Below are 19,011 nucleotides of genomic sequence, written 5' to 3' on the forward strand. Positions count from 1 at the left end.
TTTAAATCTGTCTCCGTTTTAGACGGAAACGTGCGGAGTGAGGGGATGGTTTGGGGGAGGGGGGTGGGTGGGTGGGAGTGGGAGGGGTGGGTGAGCAAACACTTGAGATTTCGGAATGGATCGCGAATGGAGGGAGGGAGTGAGGGGTTCGAGATGTGGGGGGAAAGGATGATTGCAGGGGATGGGGGTGGTTGTCCGGGAGAGGAGTCTGCGGGTGGGCGATGGAACAAGGAGGGGAGGGGTGGGGGAGAGATGAGGGGAGAGGAAGGAGAAGATGGTTCACCAGTGAAACAACGGTTAGGGGGATGAAGGCTGCAGGTATCGATGCAGGGATGAGAAACATCTGGACCCAAGATAGTAATATCCTTTCCTTCAATAACTTTATGAAATGAAATATTTGTTCTTCCTACATATATTATATATTTACTTCCTATTATATATTTTATTAAATTTTTGTAGAGAAATATATATTTATAGCATATTGTACAGAAAAAAATATATACTCGTATGTATATATTTCTGTACACAAATTTAATAGAAATATTGTACAATAAGATTAAATATAAAATGGATATCTACTAGTTTTATAAAATATCATTATGAAATGCAATATTTTTTACCAAAATATAGTATGTCTCTATATCTACTTAAAAAATGAATCTTATCATCTTTAAAATTTTTAAATGCAAAGGATCCCCATGGAGAACAGCTGAAACGTATAATCCCTATTTCGGTACGTAACGAATATTAAACACAAAGGTGTGCATATGTTCGAGGATTATTGAAGCTTTTATCCCCATGAAGTTTACTGTGAGACATGGGTCATCGGAACATCTGTAAGAGTTGTTTATAAGCGATATAAATGATGTGCTGCAGAATAAAGATGAATGTCTATAGACAGAGCTACAAATTGAAAATCACTTCAAAAAAGAAATGAGAGGGAGATGAGAAAGCTTTCAGTACTAAATGGAATCTAATTGAACGCAATCTGAGGCACAATAGTTAATCAAAGACTATCACTGAATGAGAAGTGGGCGGGTGGAATTGCTGAGGGAGCCGACGGATGGATTACGAGAAGTAGACTATGGGAAACGTAAGTGCAAGGAACCATAGTGAAATGTTGTGATTGAATGATAATAAAACAGCTACTTCATAAAACTTTGATTTTACAACATTCGTGTGATGAGGATATCACGCATGCTGATGGCAGATGAGTTTTATTTCTTTTTTTTACTGTACGATACATGATAAAGAAAATAACCCGGTCTATAATTAAAATAGCTCAAGCCAAAAACAAATTGCGAAAGAAAGTAGCCGATATCAAAGTAATGGAAAAGTGAAGATAAATAAAGATCTGGAAAAAATGGCTGTATTAATTTGTCAAGAATTTCTTTTAAAATACTTGATGACATTCTAATTAAAGTTGCGCAACATTGGACAAGCTATTTGTTATGTTAGATAATACGGAGTTTCATTTTCAAAGCACTCGTTATCATTCAAGTAGTTATTCGATTAACTAACACAATTTGCTGCTGATGTATTATAAAATAATCATTTAACAAATTTCCACGTAAGTCTAATGAACAAATTGATATTTTTAGCTCCCCTATTAAGAAAACTTCCAGGTTTGAAACTTTTGTCACGTGGACATTCTTTACAATATGTTCCATATTTTGAATAAATTCACATCCGTTTGAGTTTCAGCCGAATGAAGAGTACGGGGGAGTACTTTATTTCGGTTGAGTTTTCCAAGATGAAGGATGACGCTTTGTCGTTTCTCCAGTGTTTCAATGATAAGCAGTGGGCTTTCGGAGTTGGTACAATTTCGAAGAAGCTAAAATTGCACAATTTCATGTGGCTTAATCATAATTCATGGTCATTAAGCGTTTGATCCTTGGTTTATATATATTTTTCGCATCAGGCAAAATTAGAATATTTTTTGGACTTTCCTGGACATCTCTCCACGCATCTTGAATGCTTTCAACAGCACGCCTACTCATTTCTCCGGAGAGTATTTTCCACTATATCCGTATTTTCACTTAGGTACGTACGAAATGTTCTCGTTAAACCCTTTTGCTCTTCTCATCAGGTTTGGTGACTATCAAATGAAATGCCTTCAGCTGATTTACCTTTCTGTCATTCTCAATAGAAAACCAAACGATGCACGTAATTTATAGTAATGAAATGATCAGTTCGATAATGCTCCCTGATTTATTTCTAGTATATTGCTGACACATACGTAAAGAAATTTTATTACCATAGTATGCAGTAGCGAAGTATTATCTAAAGAATTTCACCCATATATCTTCTTTTTTTTTAATCGATTTTATTCAATTAAGTTGTGCGGAAATATCGCAGGCACCTTGGGCTAACTTCAGTAACTGCTTAAAATTCAAAATAAATACGTCTAATTTTTACTACATTGATATTTTTGAAAAAACCTTATAGCCTAACCATCGGTTTGAAAGTGCGAGAAGTTTGTTTCTATAGCTTTTTGAGAGAAAGATAATTTGAAAGCCCGAAAATTTGTGAATATCTAAAATTTACAGAGAAACTGTTTCCATTGTGATGTAGCTTTTGAAAATCGTCCTATTAAGTGTTACAAGACTCCTTAAATTTTAAAAATACACACTCCTGTCCAATTAGGTTTATAACGGAGGCAAATGTGTGTTAGTGATATAGGAATAAAAACTAAAAATATGTATCCTTTGTTAATATATTTGCAAATTTGTTATTTGTTTGAGCTACATTAAGATTTCCGTCGCTGTACCAGGTATGTTCCAATACTTGCAAGCATATTTTATACGATAGTTATCTATGCGATACAATTAGCAGTTAAAGTTCAGCCTACACAGATACTTAAGACTTCTCAGCAAGCTGTGCTTTTGGTCGTCTCATATTCATTTGAATAGAATGAAATCGCGCATTTCAATATAAAAAGATCAACGCCTTAAACCATCTTGTTCCCCTCTATTTCGCGATTTCGACTGACCATCGTCTGGCAGAGTCTATCCACGTTATGATTGATACATGTGAGAGGTGGACGACGTATATGCGACCGACCACCTCTTTCTCTTTTTCCTGCTGCAATTTTCAATCCGTCCACCCTGAAGGCTGAGTTATGATGCTGCCCTCATTCATGTTCATGATTTAAGTGAAGTGGACAGTCTGGCCAGGAAACAGTCCACACCCAAATTTCATGGTGACACTGCGCACTTGGTCCACGTGGCAATTGGAGGAAACCGACGGCGAAGACGACCAACCTTTTTCTCTTTTGCCTACTTCAAAACGAACCGCTTCGTCCTTTGCTTACCTGCCTCGGACCATAGTCAGGTCGGACGCGATTGTATTAAAGGGACTTGATTTCGCGTGTCTGGTGACAAAACAGCATTGCAGATTATCCTATGCGTGAGAATATTTGAGGACGGCGATTCCACGAGCAGAAGTTCCATCCGCAGCGGCTCAGACCTGATGGTAAGTCACCGCATGGCCATGTAATGGGTGAATCAATTTTGTTGGCCCCTAAACGAGACGGTGAATCACGCGGACACTTTATAGACCACCGAGTGCGGTGGGATAGACGGGAACGAGGGACGCGGGATGACGGAAGCGCGTCGTTATCACCGAATAAGCGACAATAAAGGATTCCGTGCCGGATTCCCAGAAAATCCTTTTCGATGCGAGAGCGCATACAACAACTCTGCTCTGCCACCCTCTTCCCCCACGCAAGGAGAGGAATCATCGTATATGTATATATGTGTGTATATATATATACACATATATATATATATTTTTATTTATTTATTTGTAACATTGAAACAGCGAGTCATCTCCCTATATACAGGTATATATATATACAGGTATATATATACAGGTATATATATATATATATATATATATATATATATATATACACACATTACATACATACATATAAATACATATATTCTCTGGGAGGTCCCTCCTCCCCCGCGCAGCGATACATGAAACGTAGGGAGAGGAGAAGGAAGAAGGAATGGATTTTGCTAAGGGTAAATAGAGGCCGGGAGATGATGATGGCGGTATTGGGAAGAGGGTGCGAGGGGGGGACAAGGGGGCAGGGGAGATAGCGGGGAGAAGAAGCGATTCCTCCCCCACTCCATCCCCTTCCACCCCGAACTCCTGATCCCTTGTCTCTTCTCGCTGATCGTTCTTCTTTTGTCGTCGCGTCGGGATACACGGTGGCTGCCGTCCCTTTGCAAAAACGTCCATCGGATGGTAATTGGGAAAAATCCCAGATGCTTGAAGACCAACCGTGGCCGTGTGATCGCATAGAGCAATCGGTTCCTTGTCCCTACTATGCCCAATGACTAACTATTTGCACGGACTACGACAACGCATTATCTTAAAATTCACCAGAGCGGGAAGCGTTTTCCCCAAACATTAGCTGAACTCAAAATTTGGTAATCATATTTATGAGACAATCAGATGCTACTTTATTTTAAAGTACTTTAATTAGTTGTGTCCGGATCACAAAATATGCGTAGTGAAAATCATTCCTAACTTTCGTTTATACGATAGGATATTAGCACACATTTAGTGTCTCGTAGTCGTCTTGCTTAACAAATCATTATGGCATTAGGAGTATTCCCCAATCGCAACGGTTGTCCTGTGAACATTAAAAAATATTCGATCGCGGATATGGATACGGTGAAATTCCTTTTATATTTAACATGAGAAGATTATTATAAGGTTTACAGAACTCTCACCCCAGTTAGTGAGGAGATAAATTGATTCCAAAAACAGAGTGGTACAAAACTCACAGCTTCTCCTACGAATCGCTTTAGAATTAATGGGTAGCTTATCATACTCCTCCAATCCATGAGTGAATTTCATGATCGGTTAAGTTTGACTTAGTGAAATTCAAGCCTAAATCGCGCGCGAGGAAGTACAAAACTTCATATCTATTAATTCATTAATTTTGATTTGTGCCGAGGGAAATTGCTTTGTTTCATTAAGTCACACAGACATGGATATACATATAGGTACTTCATTAGCAACTAAGTAACTCCATGAACCCGTGTACTTTACTTCGTTGTATTACTAATTTTTAAGGCTTCAAATACAAATATACTCAAAGGCATATGTTTTTAGTTACTATTACTTCTGTTGACTTACAGGATGAGAATCAATTTAAATATTCTCATCAGAGTCACATATTAAATTATTTAGATTAGGGGTTTTTCGGGTAGTATTGTATTGGGATTTAATATTCTAGTTACAAAATAACGTGTTCTGCATTTTTTTAAGCAAAGAAAAACTAAATGCCACCACATTTTTTTAATAATCCCTTCACACCAGAGTGCAAGTGAGAAGATGAATCATAGCGTTATGAGTTGTGCTCGATGAGTTATCCGGCGGTGATCAAATTGGAAACTCGGCAAAAGGAGTGGTCGGGAGGCGAACGGATGGATGGCAACAGTCATTAGAGTGTCAGGTTCTCCGAGTGTTGAGATCATGACGCGCCCAAACACACGACAAAGTTCATCTGAAACACTCCGAATCATTCGCGATGATTCCTCGCACCAGTTCGGTCGCAATGAAAGCAGCACCGCGGCCCGCCTGCGTCGTCGTCTCATTAAAGTAACCAGCTCCGCTGCAGTCAGCTGAATCCTGCTTTGATTCTCCTCAGTGAAAAGGGTTTTCCAACGAGTTCCAGATTTTAAAATAATCGCGCGCGACACGCTCTATTCCATCGACGCAATTAATTTTTTACGCTAATCGAGAGCCTTCCCCTTCCTCTCCATTCCTGCCCTCATCTGTATTTTTTTTCTTTCGCTCCGAACCCTTGAAATCGATGGGAGACGAAGCAACCCCATCCGCCGCCGATCCGCGAGGAAGAGACCGCGGGGGGAGGGGGGGGTCCATTCCATTCAGCCTCCCCCGTCCCAACATCCCCAACCCCGTTCTGTCTCTCCCTCCCATCCCCGCCCCTCCGCTCCCTCTTTGACTGCGGGAGCGCCAGTCGGACACGTGGCACATCAACATCCAAAGGGGTGGCGGGGGGGGGGAGGAGCTAGGATGTGGGGGGACGGGACCACCTCCCGTGGTGTATTCACGCACGCGTGCGGCCGCTCGCGTGCGTGGAGCCTCCCCGCTCGCTGGGCGTGGAGCGGGAGATGGAGTTTTAACGATGCACCCGGAGTTTGCACTTGTTAGAACCCGTGGTGCGGCTCGTGTTGGGGGTGGTGTCGTGTGCTCGGGGGTAGGGGAGCAAGGGAGCCAGGGACCCCCCGGGAAAGGTCCCTGGGGGGTCCCTGGGGTGATCGCGGTGGTGGTAGGGGCGTGCGTGCCCGGCGATCAAAATACAATTCAACCCCATCATCCTCTTCCTTCCTTCCCCCGCTCCTCCGCCGAGTTCTGATTTCTATAATTCCCTCTGAATCGGTTCCCACACTACGCATAGGAGCGTGGGTCGACTACAACGGGGTCTGGGGGCAAACGGGGGATTTTTTCCCGAGGGTTGGGCTCGTGGGGATGGGCGTACTTTTGCCGACGGAGGGAGCGTGCATCGTGCCCCCCTGTCGTTTTTATGGCTATCCCTATATAGCACCATCCTTTTTTTTCTTGTTTTCTTGCACATTCACATTTGGGATCCTCTCCCATTTTCTCTGAACGAGCTCAAAACGGTGGTTCCCTGATGAGAAACGTGTCCAAAATTGTGAGGTGTTCATCCAAATTTGAATAAAGCTCACCTGAACAAAGAGGAATATTTGCATGGATTATTATGCCACACTTGTTTGTATCGAATAGGTATAAGGTGTCCCTCACTTGCGGGGAATATTATGAGTGGTATTTTAGGAAATACCTGTAATGATGTCCCATTTATAGATTGATAACAATGACATTATGTGGAGATGGGTATCCAACGAATTCTGGAAATATATATGTATGCATTTAGATATTTTTACGTGCCATAAAGTTGAATAATTTTCCACTTGTTCTCCTCCTCCCTTCAGAAAATTACCTTAATGCATGTACCATACACTATTAAGTAATCTACCGGTCAAGGTAAGTTATGGATGGACACAACTACCAAATAAATATTTTGTGACTTCTAACAAAACACAATCCAGCAACCTAGTCTGCATCAAGTCTCTCTTCATCTCTGTGTACTTCTTTCCTCCCTTCATCCTGTCCAACATCCCTGTCCTGTTCCTGCTCTTTCCTTGTTTGCTCAACATTCTCCCCTCTATTACAATCTTCCATATCCCACTGCCGATCAATACGCCCCTCATCCATTTTTCCTGCCTCCATAGGATTACACCCTACAAACCCCTCTCCTCACGCACCATATCTAGAACTTCCTCATTTGTTTTCCTTTCGGTCCATTTCACTCTCTCCATTCTTCTCCATACCCACATTTAAAAACCCTCCAATCTACTTCTATCATCCCGCTTCAGTGACTACGTTTCCCACCATATATGTACACATGTATATGCATTATACTTATTTTTTCCTTCGTTCATCATTTTCATCAAACAGTCAATATCCTGTTAATCATTTAAGTGTATCGACGTATCTAAAAGCATTTAGTGTCACGTTTTAAAACTGAGAATTTCATTCACTATTTTTCAATTTTTTTCAATTTCAAAAGAACGTCATTTTTTAAGGGACATCAATTTTCTTCATTCTAGGATTTTACGGATTTGGGAATAAAAGCAAACACCTAATGATAATGGGAGGTAAAACATACGAAATTAGTTTAGTGTTCAGGACTAAATTCTGGATAGGGAACACGAATTCTGGATTGGGGGTTCGCCCTGAAATTTTGCAGATATCCTCATGTTGACAATGAGTGCCCAGGACACGAGTCACCTGAATTTTCACCGCCCACTAAATTATATGATTCCACCCAGCTGCCACTTACGCTTTTTCGGGAAGGGAATGGGTTGGGGGAAGATGGTGGAACAGGTTTTTGATCCTACAGTTATTCATGCACTCTATGCCCATTCTTGATATATTTTCTTCCGAAGATCGCAAGGGAGGATAAAACTCATTATCTCTATTCAAGGGGATCGAGATGGTGTGGTGGCTATCGTACTGGCTTCCAACCCAGAGGGCTCTGGTTCAGATGCCGGTGGTGTTGAATATTTTTATCTGTGGTATCCTGATCCCTACTTGAGGTGCTTTGTGGAGGGCACTTTGAGTGAGTACGCCGTCCGTCGGATGGGACGTTAAGTTGCGGACCCCTTGGCGCCTTTCGTAAAGAGTAGGCTAATGCCAACGCCGGGTTTCTCTCCACCCTTCATCCTTTCCTGTCCATTTCTAATGGCGCAAACGACTTCAGCTGTCGGTTGCCTCCCCTAAATACTACTACTGCTCTATTCAAAACCCCTTAACACCGGGTGTACATGCTTATATCGTTTAATCAATCCCATTTGCATTGTTTTTCATTGAAATCTTCCCATATATTTCCAAAATATATATGTTAAACCGTCAAACAGTATGTGGGAAACCGTGCTTAGGTCACGTCGTCATTCCTGACTCATTCATTTTCCCCGCGTACCTGAAGGCGATGGACCTCTCAACGCTAAGCGCATTCCTGAAATAAGTTTTTTTTAGCAAGGATACGTATATTCTAGTAAACGGAAGACGCCTTTTCAAAAATGAAATTAGACGTGAGATTATCCATGGAGGGAAAGAAATCACATTGCATTCGAGGCCGAAATGACTCTTAAGCCGCCGTGAGAGCGTTGAAATAAAAATTAAGGGAAATGAATGAGTCAGAGAAACAAAGCCAGCGGGCGAGGAACGCTGAGGATGGCTCCGTTTAATACTTCCCTCCCGTCATTAGAGAATGGAAGTAGGTATTTAAAAGAAGTATTAAAGGGGGACCCTCATGAGTTAAAAGAACCATACTGGACGATGGGGAAGACTGGTTGGGAGGCATATTATGGGAAACAGTCCCCCGTCCTCGCAGTCATATTATCATCGGCGTCATCATCATTCGCCGCATTAGGAATGCAAGCTGGGGGGAGCTGAGAGGAGTGTGCTTGAGTCAGTCACAGATGCACGTTATAACAGCGGAGCGTCCGCCGCGGTTTTTCAAGTCGGCACATATTGAATCCACTCCTCCCCCTCCCTGTCTCTCTCTCCCCCCCACTCTGACATGCCCTCTTCTCTCCGGGACGCAAGAGGATGGGGTGAGTGGCCAAATACTGGGTGTTCCGCGTAATGCGCGTATAATTTATAGTGGTATCCCCTTAACCTTTTCCTCCTTACAGTACTAAGTAGCTTGGTATAAATCTGCGGACCTCAGTTTTGATTTTTCCACGGATTCTGCACTTAATTTGCGATCATAGTCGTTGATGGAAACATATTCGTAGTTCGCCTTCTCCTTTCGAGACAGTGAATGTCAGCAAGAATATATTACGGAGGAAAAGCATGCCCAAATTGAAATCTTTTCGTAAAAGCATGGTCTCTTAAAACTTAATAGTATAGTAGATAATTTGTATTTCGTTTTACAGTCGTTGAGAATATATTAAACCCTTTATAACCTAATTTGGAACTAATTCATGAGTAGATGCATAATCATGCCGCTGGTGGGATTCGAGACGGTGGTCCTTGATGTGACAGAACAGCGGCTAATTTATTTATTTATTTTGCATTAATTCAAAAACAGCACTTCGGCCTTTACATCGGAATCTAAACAATGATATAACAATATTATAATTACATACACCCAAGCTCTAAGTGGAGGAAAAACCATTTAGGCGGAAATCGAACCCGCGACCTCTGGGTTGGCAGGCGAGGACGGTACCCCGCCAACACCGTGGTCGGTAAGTCGTCATTGACGTTTACCGCGGCTGGGTATCTTTGATCTTTTAAACTTTCGTAAATACTTACGCAAATACGTATTCGTAAAAACTTAGAATTATTTTTCATTATTTCACCCCCTGAATTATATTTACATGGGCACTGCTAACATTTCGTTCTTGACTTCGTAGGTAAAATACTATTTTGTGTGTGTTCGTTAACGCGGACTATTAGATACACTCAGTGAATGAATGTAAATTTCACTACGCCCTGTTGTCATGGCAATAGCAATTATTGATTTTTTTGGGCAATGTTGTGCAACAATCCTCTAGAAAATCATGAGATCTCTTTAAAGGGAATATCTTCGACCATGGATTTCCAATGGTGAGATTCGTCCCGTAAAGTGTTTTCAAAGTTCCTTTTTATTTACCACTTCCTTAATTTAAAAATAGATATGTATTTCTGTCCCCAGTATCGTTTCATCAAGAGACATGTCGAAGTTAATGAAAATGGAGTTATTTAATATTACACACTGATAATAAACTAAAAACCTAAGTTGTTAATGGATATACCGGAAAGTATAAAATGAAAATCAAATATTTTAGTTCAATCAGTCAAAATACTCGTAATGTTCCCAAAGAAAATATTCCATCGCCAAACCCTCCAACATGTCAGATAAGGGATTAAACAAACAAAAAATTTTTAAATATATTTACTAGTTAATTCACGTGACCATATTCACTGAGGAAAGTTCCACAACCGCCTACATAAGGGAAGGTTGTATTCTCCACTATAGTAAGGTGGACTTATGGAATGAATTATTGTTTTGAAGATCCTTTTTCTTCCAGGCCAATAGCTTCGTTCGTACGTGCGAAGAACTATCCCCAACCCTCTCTTGGAGGAATAAAGAAAGAATAGGATATCCCATTCAGTGTGCGTCAGCTCACACGCACCAACATTGACAATATCGCCGATCGATGAACGCACCCGCGGCGGAAGGATCCTCGGATGAGCACGGAAGATGAAAGGAGGAGTTCTCTCTCTCTCTCCATCCCCTCCTCCCTGGTTCCTCCTCGCCCGGCTGGCATCTCCATGTCCTGCGAGACACCCCCTTCCCTTATCTCTCCCCCCTTATCCCCCCGAAGCACTTCAACGATTGGTCCTCTTCCCTCCGCTTCCCCTCCTCTCCTGCTTCCCCCTTTCCCAAGCCCCCGCCCCGTCCTGCGCCCACATTGTTCCCCCACTCCTCGCCAAGCCGACACCCTTCCCCCCCAACCCCTGCTGATAAACAAATATCTGCTAGCTCGGTCCCCTACCTCCCCTATCCCCCAGTTCTCCCTTCCCTAATCGAGTCCTCCTCCTCTTCCTCACCCCCTAACAATCCTAGCCCTACCCACCCTTTGCCGCTCCTTCCGTCTCCGTTTCGACCGCCCCCCCCCCACTCTTTCTTCCCCCCTCCCGCCTCCTATATACACGGTCGACCGAACCACTCCAGTGCGCTGTAACTCTCTCTCTCTCCCTCCTCCCAGCCGTCTCCGACGATTGGTCGAAAGGTCCCCCCCCACTTCACCCCCCCTGCCTTCCCTGTTCCCCTGCCCTATTCCCAGCGTTGAGAAACCTCGCTGCCCACCCGTCATCAAACCATCCCAGCCCCTCTCTGCCACCACCCCTTCCCCCCTCGAACAAAAAAGGCGATGGGTGGGAGGGGTTTCGAGTGGTTCGGAGCAAAGAGGGGCGGGGGTAGGGAAGGGAGGGACGGGGAGGAGGGGCCGTCTCGCAGCTCGGGAGGACTGGCTGGCTGTGTGCGTGCGTGAAGGGCGAGTTGCGTGCGTTGTTCGTGTCCGTGCGCGCGCGCTACAAAGAGGAGGGAGGGTGTCTATCGCATTTGTTAGCGACCCTTCGCCTCTCTTCCCGGTCTTCCTGCCGAGACGGATTCGATGCATCACTATTATCCACTCCCACTTGCCTCGGCATGAGGTGGCCGACGCCGCTCCGACTTCATTGATTTGACGCCGCGGTGACGAATCCATATATGCATATGGATTCAAATCGGGTCAGGACGATCTACTGCGAAATCAACCGGGATATATATATAAAAATATATATGTGTGTATATATATATATATATATATATATATTATATAACGTGACCGGGGTAAAATAAGCGGCTTGAAATTATTACACCGCAAATTGATTGAATCATGGTCAAATTGGGAAGTGGGGGTTCGGGCAATAATGCAGCAACGCCCGAATTTCCGGATTCAAATATTGATCGAAGTATATTATTCAATGGTTGGGCTCATTTGGCCTCATGTCGGGAAATATTTAATTGCAGCATTTCATGCGCCGTCATATTCGGCGGCGAAACATTCTTTCCACCCTTCTCAAGGGGAAGACTAGCCTGACACCAAATATATCCGTGCCTCTCCTGCAATTCTAAAATTTGTTTCTGCCAAATTATCCACCTATCGAAATTATGCGAATTACCTCAGCTGTCGGCTATCTTTCTTATAATTATTACTTACGCTAAAATGGAACGAAAACAAGTCGAGGAATATTGTTGCCATAAAAGTTTTGAAGAAAGCGGTATATTTAATGGGAAAGAATATTTAGATTATTTTAACTGCCTGCGCATTTTTGGCAATCAGTGACAGTTACATGAAGATGTATTCACAAGTTCGTTTTTATTTTTTAAACGTAGTTTCTCCCGTCCAAGATCCCCATCTTCTAGTAAATTAGACTCCGATATTCGAAAAGCAAACGTACGTGATGTGTTTTCTGCTGGAATGGAACGTTGAAAACTCACCGGTCAGTACCTCAGACCATTTCCCTCCGTAAAATACACAGGGCCGCGCGAAACGCCGCGCTATTCACTATAACGGAGTCATCCGCTAATGTGTACCGAAATTCAGGAATTTCACAGATTGTAAAAAATTCGTTCACCTTGGCCGTGACTGTAACTAGGATATCTCGATTGCTATCGCAAACTTCGATTACATGTGGCATTCTATGCACTAGCGACAATTTGTCATAACATCTTTTTTGCTGGAAATCCCCTAGGTATTCACAGTGTAAGAGGACGCCTCGCTCGTTTATTTGCTAAAAGCACTCGGCGGAAAATCGATGCATCCCGGTCCATCCCCGGGCAATGCGAATAATTGTTACGCTGTGAAATTTGTGCATTTCCTTCCACCGTCCATCAGTCAGTCATTGGAGTGGGAAAATTTTTAAGATTGGAGGGTGGAATCCAGGCGCTGAGCTTTGCTAAGGAAGCCTCTATAGTTTTAAAGGTTGACCGCGATGGTTTAAATTGTAAGCTAAATACATTGGAACTTAACTATAGAAATTATTACATCTACAGCAATTAGCTTAGGTGTTTGCTTTCCATGCCTAAACCTAGAAGTTGGGCATCAAATGGTGATTGTTTTTTATTTGACGAGAAAAATGTTGTCTGTTACAACAACTTCTGAGAGGGTCGTAGGCAACACGCGATTACATTGACCATCATTTGACACTGAACATTTCCAACAATCGTTTGATGGCAAAAGAACTGCCACGTACATACCTGTAGACATCTATTGGCTATATAAACAGTTTAAGTTAATGTGCGTATAAGTATCTTGCTGGAAGCAGGTTGATAGTAGCGTTATATACATTGACATTGCGAAAAAAGACGTGTGTTAATAATACAATCCACCCACTAAGTTTCCGTAGCCTTGAAATTCATGAGCGATGAGTCTAAGGAGAATAAGAGATTAAGAGAATGGCGGATGTTCTGTTTTCATTTCACTGCCCCAATATTATATATATATATATATATATATATATATATATATATATATATATATATATATATATATATATATATATACACCCCCGGCTCCGCGTTCTCGTGATGTGTTGCGGGATATTGTGTAGATTTTTAAATTTTTTCTCGGTACCTTTCTCCTATTATGTGTCTTCAATAGCGAACGAATCAAGCGAACGGAAAAAAAGGCACGTAGGGACGAGGAAGTTGGCGCACAATTGTTTAGGGATGAGGCGATTTACGATTCGGACGTATCGGTTATCAACTTCGTACTTCAATTGTCCGTGCGAATGATATATAAAACAAGACAGTCATGGGTGACCAATGACCCGTGGCAGTACTTGGGGAGCGGGGAATGCACGACCCGAGAGGAGGGCACGCTCGCATGCGAGGGGCCCTTGCTTTATAAAGTTGTTCTTGTGCATCACCCCCCCCCCCACCATCTCTCTCCCAGTCAGCCCGCTCACCATGGTTTTCTCGCACACACACACACGGCCTCAAACACATGCAAAGTTCCACGTCTTTCCTGCTCTTTTGCCTCACCAACCCCCCCTGACCTCCCACCCCCACTCGTAAAAGAGAAATCGCCCCCTCCTCAGTCCTTTCCCCCCATCTCTCACACCCCTGCTTCCCAAACCACTTGCCCATTTGCGGACCACTTAAACTTTACCCCCCTCCTCACCCCTCCCGCTCAACAACCCACCCCCACGAAAGTCCTCCCCCCCTCATCCCCCGCTCGGGATTTACCATCCTCTCTCCTCCCCCCCCGCCCCACCCCACAACCACACCCCCTCTCCGTAACTTCATCGTACGAAAGTCCACAGTCTGTCTACCACTCCATTTTCGCCCTCCCCCGTCCCCTCACTTCCCAGTCCCTCCCACCGCCCCCTGTCCCCCCCCCAGGACCCTGGTTCCGTGTGCCCTGAGACCCCTTCCCCCACCCTTTATCTCCGCCTCCCGTACCCCCGCCCGCATATCGGAGGGAGCCCAGCCAGCCACCACAATGCGACCGAGAGTGAGTGAGTGAGACTTCATTCCAGCCTCTCCACATTTTCTGATCCAACGCCTGCTCCTCACTTATTGCTCTCTCCCAACCCCTTCCCTCACCCCCCCCCTCCCCGTCCCCCTCCCTCCCCGAGAGTACGTACCCTTTGGATCCTTTTCGCCAGGGGTTGGAGCCACCTCACCCCTACCCCGCCTACCCCACGCACTGCGAAACATCCCCTAACCGAACCCCCCCCCCACCCAACCCCTCCCCAGCAATGAAACCGCCGTGCCTACTTCCTTTCTTCCCGCCAACTGCGCGTGGGTGTGTGCGTGCGAGTTGACTCCATACTCCGTGAGCCCAGGTGAGTATTTCCGCCTCGTCTCCCGACCATTGTGAATTATATCCCGAATTTAATCCCCGGAATTCGCTCAGATATAACGGTAAGACGAAAACATTAAGAATATGGGGGTTCGCGCGATTCGCAGTGATATTTTCAGCTCAAATGAACCGCCGCGCTGATCCCCACTCTCCTCTCTATTTAGTTGGGGAGCCACCATTCGACCGAACTCTTTGGCCCGAGTTGGTTTGACGTTTGCCTGCCCTCGTGAATTTGTTGTTCGATCTCTCCATGTGTCTCTCAATTCCACCAAGTCGCGAGTTCACACCAGGTTGCATTATTATGATTGTGACTGCCCTCGGCAGAGTGCGAGAGTTGGAATCATGAGCGTTGGAGAGAAACTATTTCGTTAATGTTACATTTCAAATATTGTTACCCGGAGACATTCGACCTGTCCCATTTTTCACGTCCAAATGCATTTTCGTCAAAGTTTCCAAAAACCTGTCTATAGAAACCAGTCTTCCGGAGGAGTAATTTGGATGTACTTCAACTTGTGTACACCCCATGAAAGGTTTGATGTCGGCGTAACACTCAAGTACGAGGGTCATCCGGAAAGTAGTACCCGTTCGTGAAATAAAGACACAAAAGTAAATATTAACAAACATAAAAAATTTTATTTGAAAGAGGATACTTTAAACTACTTCTCAACATAATCTCCAAGCAAATTAAGGCATTTGTCATAACGTGTGACAAGTTTCTGTATTCCTGCTGCATAGTCCTTCGCCGCCAGCTCATTGAGATACGCGAGGGACCCATCTTGCACAAATTTTTGCATAATGCAGATGGTGTTTAACAATTTCATGAACAATTGTTCGAGAAACATTGGGAAAATGCTCACAGATGTCATCAATTGTGACGCGCCGATCGTTCCTCACGAATTCGTCAACTGAGCTCACCAGTTGGTCTGTAATGACAGACGGTCTCCTCGAACGCTCATCGTCGTGTGTGTTCCCCCTCCCCATGTTGAAGTTGCGACACCACCGCCGAACAGACGACTCGTCCATTACATTGTCTCCATACACCTCCTTTAATTGGCGATGAATATCACATGGGCGAACGTTTCTTGCATTGAGGAATTTAATCACTGCCCTCACTTCACAACTGGCGGCGTTCTCAATTTTTTTAAACATTGTAAACAATCACAGAAACAACACAGGCAATGCTAGCGTCACGCAACTTGGCTCAGAGAAGGCAGACAAGCCACTGAAGCTATCTGACCTCGTCCAGCGGCTACTCGCGTCGTCAGCACTTCATGCGGCACGAACGGGTACTACTTTCCGGATGACCCTCGTATTTGAACGGTTCTACGATGCTTAGCTCGATCCCATCTGTGTCTTGTATGTCTTTCATTTATTTAAAAACTTCGCATACGAATTTACATTTTTTTCCCAAAACTTCACTTCTCGTATTTACATTTTCTGATGTTGAATTCGTTATTTACATCACTCCAATACATGGCCTAAATCGTTAAGAGAGTAGCATGCTATCTGCCGGTGCCCTTATTTCTCTGTAAATCATTGTGTTGCCCGTAAATAATCTAATGCTATTGCTAATCGGGGGGCTTAGAACAATGATGTACAACAAGAAGATAATTAAAAATAACTAAAATTGAATGACCATAACGGGGGTCAATGCAAGGATTGGTTTGAAGCCTTAATCCTGTAAGAATAATCCTGTCTCCTGCAAATCTCTTCGTTCCCTCTGTTTCTTGCACTGATAGATATTTAGCTCAACCTTCGCCTTTGCTCAATCTTCCTCATCTTCTTGCTAGTGTCCTCCACGGGCTTCCTCTCTCTTCAATCACTCTCCGTTTTACTTCACGTGCACTTGTCACTCTCTTCTTTATTTTTGTTTTCATCATTCGTCGGCTGCATCATTCATTGGTTTCCTTTCCCCCAATACTCTTTTCCATAATGCGCCAATTGTCCACCTCACACCCCCTTAAAAAAGTGGACTCCATGTAGAAGTTTTAATGAATAAAACAAGTAATACTTTAATAATTTAAATAAATACAACATTTACTAATAGGTCTCAACTATTGGACTACTTAATTTTGGTAATGCTATTGTTGCGAAACAGTCAGAGAATTAAGAGTAATTCAATCAATACATCTCAAATCCTTATTTTACTCTATTTTATCTTAGCTTTTTTCATTTGATCTTCTGGAGCTCCCGTCCTATTTCACATTAATTCCTTTTATGATTCGACTGCTTCCAATTGCTCTTTTTTCCCTGTGAATTTGCCATTTGACGACCTGGCATGTGCCAAGTGGTTATAAATTAAACAACTAGCCGAAGAGTCTTGGTTTTAAATTCGGGAGATGATTCTCGCCGCCATCAGCTAAAACTTTGTGATTGTTTGAAAGTTGGAATTACTGCAAAATCGCAATTCGCGCATGGAGAAGTACTAACCCCACAACTATGAATACGTGCTACGACCTAATAGCTACGCTAAATGCTAATAGCTACGACCAACCTGTACTTACCAAACGGACCTTTTTTTCTACACTCGCTTGGTTTAAGCTTCTAGTTGAGTTTTCTGAAAACCCTTATATATTTATTAACACGCCCGAAATGTCTCTCGCGCATATTTTATTATGTAATTGTCTGCTGCTCATGCAACCGTCGTCGTACAAAGCTAAATGTGTCGTGGAAAAGCAAGAGATTATTGTGCATTTTTAACATGAAGTAATTCCACCAAGTGACGCCAGGTAGCGCTAATTTTTTCTTCAAATTTTATGTGGTCAAATCGTTTCTTATATCTACTTTCAAATGGCGCACTTTTTCCTCACTATGGCTACCAATTATTCTTTTGTCAATCCTTGTGGACTGACAAAAGTGGAGTTGGTAGCCATAGTGCAGTTGGTAGCCAAAGTGTAATTGGTAACCATTGGCAGTCATTGACTCCGCTACATAATTAATGCATATTCGTATTATAATTCCAAGCCTTAAATAAATTAAAAACCAAAGCCTGGATAAATTTCCTTCAATAGTGATATTATCTGTTTCTGACGGTTATACATAGAAAAACATCTCAATTTATCTCTGTCTTTTCTTAAAAGCATATGTACAAATATGGGCATTAAATGCCACTTATTTTCCCTATCTCGAGAAAATGACGAGATCACTAACATTTGAAGTAATAGGTTCAGTAAAAGTTTCAGTTCCTGAAACATGAAGGTTGAATATGAGGTAGTATATATAAACATTGCTTTGAACATTTCTAATGGATTGCTACCTCCACGAAAGTTAACAAATTTTACGTTCTGAATGAAGAAAGTTTATAATTCATCAGCCCTCGAAATAACATGCATAACTGTTTCTCTAACGCTAGCCTTACCTACGATTTATTTTGAATCTATGACCAATCACATTAAAGTCAATAGCTGAGGCATAATTTACTGGCAATTTTAGTGCAAATGGACGAAAATCAAACTTAATAATTTCGCAGTCGACATCGCGAGCATCGAAACAATTCCAAAATCCGATGATCACGTAAATGACAATTTTTCATACATTATTAGCGTCGAGCTGCTTGTCTAAATATTTCACAAACTTGTGATTAGAAAGACTGATACATCTAATAAGACTCGCGGGAGGGTTTGGATAGGGTAAATTCTTACTTTGGTCGCAAAGAGAGATATATAGCCCTAGAACGGTAACGGGGATGGAAAAATACCCCAGAGCGGGTTGAAATCTCAAGCCAAACGAAAACGACTTACGTTTGCGGCTCGAAACCTTTCCTATAATATACTTCAATCAATGTGTCACGTGATTGTACATTTAAAAAAACGAAAAAATGAGCCCCCGTAGGACTCTCACGTTCATTATGGGTGTGAGACACGATTTTTTAAATTTGTAACCCCACGTTACCAGGATAGGGTGAAAAACTAGCGCCACTGTTCAAGGGATAGACGGAGACTTGCGATTGAATGCAATGGAACTGAATGCAATCCTCAAACATAGCTGGGCTGTAAACGTTAGTTAGGGAACGAGTGTTTTACTTAATCAGTGCTGATGT

The 19,011-nt window shown here is 42.9% G+C and overlaps 1 protein-coding gene across 1 annotated transcript in view; it reads right to left on the reverse strand.

Moving 5' to 3' along the window:
- LOC139698602 (homeobox protein vnd-like) overlaps window positions 1–19,011 on the reverse strand; it is a 178,563-nt gene that overhangs the window by 98,585 nt on the left and 60,967 nt on the right. The window lies entirely within an intron of this gene.

Source organism: Hetaerina americana, unplaced genomic scaffold (assembly GCF_022747635.1).
Source record: "Hetaerina americana unplaced genomic scaffold, ioHetAmer1.1.p SCAF_9, whole genome shotgun sequence".
Taxonomy (NCBI): Eukaryota; Metazoa; Arthropoda; class Insecta; order Odonata; family Calopterygidae; genus Hetaerina; species Hetaerina americana.